The 10,623-nt window shown below is 45.6% G+C and overlaps 1 protein-coding gene across 1 annotated transcript in view; it reads right to left on the reverse strand.

Moving 5' to 3' along the window:
* Positions 1–4,706, reverse strand: part of ST3GAL1 (ST3 beta-galactoside alpha-2,3-sialyltransferase 1) — a 208,670-nt gene extending 203,964 nt beyond the window's left edge. The window contains exon 1 of the mRNA XM_056522799.1: positions 4,574–4,706. The gene's annotated coding sequence lies outside the window, so the exon portion shown is untranslated. The remainder of the gene's footprint in view (positions 1–4,573) is intronic.
* Positions 4,707–10,623: the final 5,917 nt, after the last annotated feature.

A 10,623-nucleotide genomic window follows, 5' to 3' on the forward strand; every position in this document is an offset into this window, starting at 1 on the left:
TGTCAATGTCTACACTGCACAGACTAGTATCCTCAATATCTACACTGCACAGACTACTATCCTCAATGTCTACACTGCACAGACTACTATCCTCAATATGTACTCAGCACAGACTACTATCCTCAATATCTACACTGCACAGACTACTATCCTCAATATCTACACTGCACAGACTACTATCCTCAATATCTACACTGCACAGACTACTATCCTCAATGTCTACACTGCACAGACTACTATCCTCAATATGTACTCAGTACAGACTACTATCCTCAATATCTACACTGCACAGACTACTATCCTCAATATCTACACTGCACAGACTACTATCCTCAATATCTACACTGCACAGACTACTATCCTCAATATCTACACTGCACATACTACTATCCTCAATATGTACTCAGCACAGACTACTATCCTCAATATCTACACTGCACAGACTACTATGCTCAATATCTACACTGCACAGACTACTATCCTCAATATCTACACTGCACATACTACTATCCTCAATATCTACACTGCACAGACTACTATCCTCAATGTCTACACTGCACAGACTACTATCCTCAATATCTACACTGCACAGACTACTATCCTCAATGTCTACACTGCACAGACTACTATCCTCAATGTCTACACTGCACAGACTACTATCCTCAATATCTACACTGCACAGACTACTATCCTCAATGTCTACACTGCACAGACTACTATCCTCAATATCTACACTGCACAGACTACTATCCTCAATATCTACACTGCACAGACTACTATCCTCAATATCTACACTGCACAGACTACTATCCTCAATATCTACATAGTACAGACTACTATCCTCAATGTCTACACTGCACAGACTACTATCCTCAATATCTACACTGCACAGACTACTATCCTCAATGTCTACACTGCAAAGACTACTACCCTCAATATCTACACTGCAAAGACTACTATCCTCAATATCTACACTGCACAGACTACTATCCTCAATATCTACACTGCACAGACTACTACCCTCAATATCTACACTGCAAAGACTACTATCCTCAATATCTACACTGCACAGACTACTATCCTCAATGTCTACACTGCACAGACTACTATCCTCAATATCTACACTGCACAGACTACTATCCTCAATATCTACACTGCACAGACTACTATCCTCAATGTCTACACTGCACAGACTACTATCCTCAATGTCTACACTGCACAGACTACTATCCTCAATATCTACACTGCACAGACTACTATCAATATCTACACTGCACAGACTACTATCCTCAATGTCTACACTGCACAGACTACTATCCTCAATATCTACACTGCACAGACTACTATCCTCAATATCTACACTGCACAGACTACTATCCTCAATATCTACACTGCACAGACTACTATCCTCAATATCTACATAGTACAGACTACTATCCTCAATGTCTACACTGCACAGACTACTATCCTCAATATCTACACTGCACAGACTACTATCCTCAATATCTACACTGCACAGACTACTATCCTCAATATCTACACTGCACAGACTACTATCCTCAATATCTACACTGCACAGACTAGTATCCTCAATATCTACACTGCACAGACTACTATCCTCAATGTCTACACTGCACAGACTACTATCCTCAATATCTACACTGCACAGACTACTATCCTCAATATCTACACTGCACAGACTACTATCCTCAATATCTACACTGCACAGACTACTATGCTCAATATCTACACTGCACAGACTACTATGCTCAATATCTACACTGCACAGACTACTATCCTCAATGTCTACACTGCACAGACTACTTTCCTCAATATCTACACTGCACAGACTACTACCCTCAATATCTACACTGCACAGACTACTATCCTCAATATCTACACTGCACAGACTACTTTCCTCAATATCTACACTGCACAGACTACTACCCTCAATATCTACACTGCACAGACTACTATCCTCAATATCTACACTGCACAGACTACTATCCTCAATATCTACACTGAACAGACTACTATCCTCAATATCTACACTGCACAAACTACTATCCTCAATATCTACACTGCACAGACTACTTTCCTCAATATCTACACTGCACAGACTACTATCCTCAATATCTACACTGAACAGACTACTATCCTCAATATCTACACTGCACAAACTATTATCCTCAATATGTACTCAGCGCAGACTACTATCCTCAATATCTACATAGTACAGACTACTATCCTCAATATCTACATAGTACAGACTACTATCCTCAATATTTACATAGCACAGACTACTATCCTCAATATCTACATAGCACAGACTACTATCCTCAATATCTACATAGTGCAGACTACTATCCTCAATATCTGCATGGCACAGACTACTATCCTCAATATGTACTCAGTGCAGACTACTATCCTAAATTTGCAGTACATACTACACCAACTACTCTCCTCAATATGTGTATTGCACAAAATACTATCCTCATTATACAGTACATACTGTATCAACTACTATCCCCAATCTCTCTACTGCACAAACTACAATCCTCAATACACAGTACTTGACTACAACTCCTTTCCTTCTGCCCAAACTTCATCTATCACTACCCTGTACACCAAATATTCCTCATATCCTGGCTGCTTTCCCTATATATCTAACTGGCCAAACTACTATCCTCATTATAGGTACAACACCAACTACTATCCTCAATATGCACACTACAATAACTACTATCTCCTATAATCCAGGCTGCACACTATACTCCCCAATATCCAGGCTACCCAATCTCCTATACTTTAAAGCAGTGTTTCCTAAGCAGGGTGCCTCCAGCTGTTGCAAAACTGCAACTCCCAGCATGCCCAGACAGTCTTCGACTGTCCAGGCATGCTGGGAGTTGGAGTTTTGCAACAGCTGGAGGCACCCTGCTTAGGAAACACTGGTCTATATATACAAGTTCTATATCTATCTTGCGCTATCCTTAATATGCATACTATTCCAACTACTGTCCAGAAGAATCCAAGCTGCACAGACTACTCACCTATATCCAGGCTGCCCGATCTCATATCCTCTATATACAACCTACAGGTTCTACTGTCCTCTCTATACCCAGCATGCCGAAACTATTATCCTCAATATCCATACTACACCAACTATAACCCTCAATATCCAAACTGTACAAGGTTTTCTCCTATATCCAGGCTGCTTCCCCTTTATATCCAGGCTGCCCTAACTCCTATCCTATATACAACCTACAGGTTCTACTGTCCCTCTATATCTAGATTGCACAACCTTCTATCCTCAACATCCATACTACACCAACTACTACCCTCAGTATCCAAGCTGTACAACGTTTTCTCCTATTATTTAGGCTGCTTCCCCTTTATATCCAGCTTTACAGTCTCCTATCCTCTATATACAACCTACAGGTTCTTATGTCTTCTCTATACCCAACATGCCAAAAGTACTATCCTCAATATCCATACTACACCAACTACTACCCTCAGTATCCAAGCTGTACAACATACTCTCCTATATCCAGGCTGCTTCCCCTTTATATCCAGGCTGCCCAAACTCCTATCCGCTATATACAACCTACAGATTCTACTGTTCCTCTATATCTAGATTGCACATAGTACAATCCTCAACATCCATACTACCCCAACTACTACCCTCAGTATCCAAGCTGTACAGCATACTCTCCTATATCCAGGCTGCTTCCCCTTTATATCCAGGCTGCCCAAACTCCTATCCTATATACAACCTACAGATTCTACTGTCCCTCTATATCTAGATTGCACATAGTACAATCCTCAACATCCATACGACACCAACTACTACCCTCAGTATCCAAGCTGTACAACGTTTTCTCCTATATCCAGGCTGCTTCCCCTTTATATCCAGCTTTACAGTCTCCTATCCTCTCTCTCTCTCTCTCTCTCTCTCTCTCTCTCTCTCTATATATATATTTACACAACCTACAGGTTCTACTGTCCTCTCTATACACATCTAGAGCAGTGGTCTCCAACCTTGCGGACCTCCAGATGTTGCAAAACTACAACTCCCAGCATGCCCGGACAGCCAACGGCTGTCCGGGCATGCTGGGAGTTGTAGTTTTGCAACATCTGGAGGTCTGCAGGTTGGAGACCACTGATCTAGAGTATCTCCATACCCAACATGCCAAATGTACTACCCTCAATATCCATACTACACCAACTACTACCCTCAATATCCATACTACACCAACTACTACCCTCAATATCCAAGCTGTACAAAATGCTATACCCCATCCAGGCTCCGAGCATAGCCATCTCCTCTATGCATCCTCCAGACTCTGCTATGCTGCACATTACTACTACTCTCATTGGGCATACTACAACAACCACTCTCCCCAGCATTACCCCCAGTGCTGGCTCACCCCCTGCCCTCCCTGTATGGCTGCCCCTTATACCCAGGCATGCCTGCAGACAGCCAGGCTCCTCATGCCCACACACGTCTGATGATACCCAGACAGATCACACCCTGGTAAGGCAAACAATAGAAGAATCCAGGGGAGCCACTTACCCCGGTTCACAGCGATGCCCCCTCCTCCTCCTCCTGGCAGAATCCACAGTAAATTCTCCGGAGCAGAACTCCCCCTCTGCCCTGCCTCCAGCAGACTTCCCCCTCCTGCCTTCCCGTGACTCTAATATAGTAACTCAGGGAGCCACGTGGATTGGAGAAAAAATCCAAACAGAGGAGGAAGAGACTCCGCCCCGACTTCACCAGCGCGAGCCGGGCGCAAATAGCGCAGGAGGGCGAAGAGTGCGGCCGCGGAGCCGGGGACCTCCGGTGTATGAGACCTGTGGGTGGGGACCCCCGGAGACTGCGCTGCCCCCCGCCCCCTTTACTCTATAGCATTGGCTGTTCCGACTACAGGAAGGAAGAGGGTGGGCTGCCGAGGAAGTGGGCAATGTGAGAGGAGAAACAAACACATACAAAGAAATATAGAGGATACAATGAAATAAATATTTATTTATATATACGAATCAAGATTAGACGTAAAAGGTCTAACAATTAAAAAAAAAAAAAATATTTATAATATATATATATATATATATATATATATATATACATAACAGGTCCACAAGTAATAATCATCATTAAAAATAATTACAAAAACAGATTATAATATTAAGGGAAAGGAATACTAAGAATAATAAAAAAAATAGGTTAAAATATAGAAATGAAAAGTGTACACTTCTAAAGAACATCCTGTATTATACTCCAGAGTTGTACTCACTATTCTGCTGGTGAGGTCACTGTGTACATACATTACATTACTTATCCTGTACTGATCCTGAGTTATATCCTGTATTATACTCCAGAGCTGTACTCACTATTCTGCTGGTGAGGTCACTGTGTACATACATTACATTACTTATCCTGTACTGATCCTGAGTTATATCCTGTATTATACTCCAGAGCTGTACTCACTATTCTGCTGGTGAGGTCACTGTGTACATACATTACATTACTTATCCTGTACTGATCCTGAGTTATATCCTGTAGATCTTTTATTAAAATTTCAAACATAACAATAAAAAAATTACAAAACATAAACATACCATATCCGACAGAACATATCAATATAACGATCATAAAACCAACACCATAGCATAAAATACAACACCGGTCCACCCCACACTCATTCCTGCACACAAACAAATATATACAATATTTACAAAAGACATATTCCTATAATACCCATAATACCCATACCATACTAATAAACTATATACACTAATATACACTAATACTAAATGTGATTTTCCTGGCCCAGTTGCAATACCAAAAACCCAATACCAGTGATATACCAAAAGAATAACAACAACAACAATAATAATATATACAAAATAATAAAAACCAACACAAACAAAATAACACCACTTTTTTTTTATTTTTCAATTTTTTTTTTTTTTTTTTTTTTTTTGGCCCTGAGCTGGTCCCGCATCCCATGCCCCCAGTACATGTTACCAGACGTCCATGAACCAGTCCAGGATTTTCTGTATTTATAAAAGTCCCATACAAACCCCCTCCCCCCTTTTTAACCCACCACCCAACCTAAACTAAACCCAATCCCCAGGTGGCATCACACAATATATACAATATATACATTACATAAAATATACACAGACTAACAATATATAAGTATACAAATAGACTACAACAATAAATACAATAACAAATACATATAACACTATAAGCCAAACAACAAACCCCTAAAGCTCAAGTTCAGCGCCTGCAAGCCCTATATTACCATAAACCAACTGCTCAAAACAAAAAGACTAATGTGCCAGCATCAGCCCACCACCAGGGGGAGACAACAGGCTAAGGCACTTTAAAGGCAGAGCCCCTCCATAGACGAGAGGCCCTGCCAGCACCCAGCCTCTCGTACTCCAGAGAACGCACCTTCACCAGGTCACCGAGAATGTTCCTAACCACCACATCCACAGGGAGGATTTTACGCTGCGTCGACACTAAACACCGTGCGTTCCACGTGTAGTACCTAACCACTGAGCTGACTAGGAATAAAGTGCACCGGTCCCAGCCTCCAAGGTTTCTGAATGCCCCATAGGCCCATTCCGCATAGGAGAGACTGGCCAGCCGAGGCCAACCAATGGAAGCGCTCACCCTGGTGTAAACCTCTGTGTTAAAGGGACAATGAAGCAGAAAATGCTCCATGCTTTCCAGCATGCCTCCACACTCTTCGCGGGGACATCCCCGGTCATCAGAGCTCCTGCACTTCAGATTGTCCCTCACACACAGTTTCCCATGGAAGCAGCGCCAAGTCAAGTCCCAAAACTTCAAGGGGATCCTGATAGAATTCAAAAGCTCTAAACCCACCTCCAGATCCCGACTTGGGCAGTCCTTGAGCGCCAATGGCCTCTGGAAATGAGAAGACAGGACCCTCTTGTCAAGGAATTTCCTCGACAGAGTCCTAATCTCCCCCATCCCCAGACCCCACCGACGAATAACCTTCAGAACCGGGGTAGCGTAAGCCGGGAGATGCCCGTGTGGTGTGCGAAGATCCTTCACTTGCCCTCCTGTCTCCCATTCCTGGAAGAAAGGCCGAAACCATCCCCTACAGGAGGATACCCACGGAGGAGCCCTCTCTGACCAGAGGTTTGCTATATTGGTCTTAAGAAAGGTATTCACTAGGAATACCACAGGGTTGACCATACACAACCCCCCTAGTCTCCTTGTACGGTAAGTAACCTCCCTCTTCACTAGGTTCAGTCTGTTCCCCCATAACATTTGGAAGAACACACTGTAGACCCGGGTCCAAAGAGGTTCTGGCAACATGCATACACTGCCCAGGTATATCAGTAAAGGGAGCAGGAATGTTTTGATCAGGTTAACCCTTTCCCGGAGGGTCAAAGACCAACCCTTCCACTGATCCACCTTCTGAGCGGCGATCTTAAGCCTGCTGTCCCAGTTTTGTTTGGGGTAATCCCCTTGGCCAAATTCGATGCCGAGAACTTTTGCAGATTCCTGGGGCTCTGGAAGGGCGTCCGGGAGATCAAAATTAGGATCTCCCCCTCCCAGCCAGAGACTCTCGCACTTATCCCGGTTGATCTTGGACCCGGATGCCTCCGAGTAGCGGTCCACCTCTGACATCACCCATTGGCCTTCCTCTTGTGAGGAGACAAACACGGTGACATCATCAGCATACGCTACCGCCCTCAGAGCCAAATCCGGCACCGCCAGGTCCATTCTCACCCCCGCCAACGGTCCACAATCAATCCTCCTAAGGAAAGGATCAATTGCAAACACGTACAGCAACGGGCACAAAGGACAACCCTGACGGACACCAGACCCAACCTCAAAAGAGCAGCCAATCCAACCATTCACAAGCGGGAAACTCTCTGCCCCTGCGTACAAGGTCTTAAGCCAATCAACAAACCCCCCCGGCAGGCCATATCTCAGAAGAACAGACCAGAGGTACTCATGGTTAACCCGATCAAACGCTTTTGCCTGATCCAAGGACAGCAAGTACCCCTTCCAGTGGCCAGCCCTACCCTGCTCCACAGCCTCTCGGACACTGAGCACAGCACTAAATGTACTGCGGCCCGGAACAGAGCAATGCTGAGCCCCCGAAAGGAGCCGGGGTGCAAACTCCACCAGCCGGTTAAACAGCACTTTTGCCAGAATCTTTCGGTCCACATTGAGAAGCGCTATGGGACGCCAATTCTCAATGTGGAACGGGTCTTTACCCTTTGACAGGATGATCAGCGCTGACCTCCTCATTGACTTTGGCAGAGTGCCCGAGGATAGACACTCATTAAATACCTCGGTCAACAGGGGAACCAAAGTGTCCTTAAAGGTCTTATAGAACTCAGATGTTAAGCCATCTGGACCGGGTGACTTCTTGAGGGCAAGCCCATCAATAGCCATCCTGACTTCCTCTTCCCGGATCATCTCTGTCAAAACGTCAAGAGAGGGGTCTACTCCTAGTTCAGGGATGGTTTCAGCCAAGAAAGCTGACACCTTATCCCGATCTAGATCCTTCCTTCCCAAGAGGTGCGAGTAAAAGGATCTGATGACCTCCAAGATCCCTGATCTGGACCTTTTCAAGGATCCCGTACTATCAATCAGTCCTGAGACTACCTTACTATTCACTGACATCTTGCAGTTTCTGTAAGGGTCGGGCGAGCGGTACTTCCCGTAATCCCTCTCAAAAACCAAAGATGCGTGCCTATCGTACTGACACCTCATCAGCAAGGATTTCACTCTGGAGATATCATCACGACTACCTCCAGTCGAGACAAGGTGCTCAAGTTTCTTCCTCAGGCCCTGGTACAAACGGTACCTGTTTAGGCTTCTGAGGCCTGAGAGCTGGCGGAAGAATCTCGCAACCCTTTTTTTGAAGATCTCCCACCACTCTGACTTACTGCTACAAAGGCCCAGCAATGGTACCTGGCTCTGAAGAAAATCCTCAAAGGACTGTCTTATCTCCGCTTCTTCCAAGAGAGACGAATTCAGCTTCCAATAGCCTCTGCCCATCCGGGGGGTCTCTGTAACATTCAGAGAAAACAAAATTAAACAGTGATCGGAGAACTCCACCTCAACAACAGACACTGCTGAAGAGACGGCCTCCTCCTTTAAATAAAACCTATCTATCCTAGACCTACAACTACCCCTATGATAGGTGAATCCCGCGTGGCCTGGGGTGTGCCGGATGTGGACATCCACCAGGCGAGCCTCACTCGCTATGCTATTTAGGGCGACGCTATCATAAGTCAGCTTGTCTCTGGCACCTCCCCTGTCTTGGGGCCTTGTGACAGCATTAAAGTCCCCTCCAAAGACCACCTGCCGACTTGTAAAAAGATAGGGCTTGATCCTCATAAAGAGACACTTCCGGTCCCACTTAGACTGTGGGCCGTAGATGTTAATAAGGCGAAGTTCTTGTCCCTTCATGAGGACATCTAAGATCAGGCACCTCCCCATTTCTAACTCGATAACCCGTCGGCATTCTACCGCTGCGGTAAAAAGGACCGCCACTCCGCTATACGGCTCGGCCCCAAGAGACCAGTAGGAGGGCCCATTCCTCCACTCTCTTTTAGCCTTGTAGATAGATGACATATCTGTTAGCCTGGTCTCTTGCAAAAATAAAATATCAGCATTAATATGGGCAAAAAAATCATAGGCCGCAAATCGAGCCGTATCTGACTTTATGCTGGCAACATTAATGGATGCCAGAGTCAACGGAGAGGGTGCCGCCATCAAGGGTGATTGAGTTAGACAGCTTTCTTTTTCCCACCATCCTTCCCATCCACCCCACCACCCTCCTCATCAGATGATGGTTTACCCCTTTTTAGTGAGATGGATGTGTCCATTTTCCCTTTATTTACATTTTCCTCGTCCCCTGACTCTGAGCCAGTCCCCCCCCCTGAAGACATAGGTTCCCCAGGGAGAGAGGACTCAGGGTCCCCTGTGGGCCCCACCACAACATCCGGAACCTCACCCCCAGCCTCCTCCTCCGAAGAGGAAATGTCGCGGAGGGCTCGGAACCGGTTGGAGAGACCAATCAGAGGGGGGTCAGTTGTACCTTCCTTTGGCATCTGGCGGGTGGGAGAAGATTTTAAATCTCCCTTTTTCTTATTCCTCCGAGTACCCCGCTTTGTTTCTGCCCATCTCCCTCTGTCCTCATCTGCGCTCCCACCATGGGAGGACAGCGAGGAGACAGTATCCTCCTCTTTGTGGATCCTTCCAGTCTCCTCATCCAGTTCACTATCCCCCAGGGCCTCAGCAGTAACACTGGTCGCAGGGACAGGATCAGAAGCCACCTCAGCTGGCTGATGCTCCTGTGACTCCCGAATCTCCCTATCCCTTTGACGCTTCTTGAGACGCCTCAGTTGGGCAGGCGTCTTCTGCTTACTTTTCTTCCCTGGCCCCTGCACCCCTTCATCCCCGCCAGCCATCCCCCCAGCAGAGTTCACCTCATGGCTTACCCCCACTGGGGCAACAACCGCGTTGACAAAGGAACGAGGGCAGCGACTGAATGGGTGACCTAAGTCACCACACAGGTGACACCTAATCTCTGCACAAGATGCAGCGAGATGGCCTATTTC

Source organism: Hyla sarda, chromosome 5 (genome assembly GCF_029499605.1).
Source record: "Hyla sarda isolate aHylSar1 chromosome 5, aHylSar1.hap1, whole genome shotgun sequence".
Lineage (NCBI taxonomy): Eukaryota > Metazoa > Chordata > Amphibia > Anura > Hylidae > Hyla > Hyla sarda.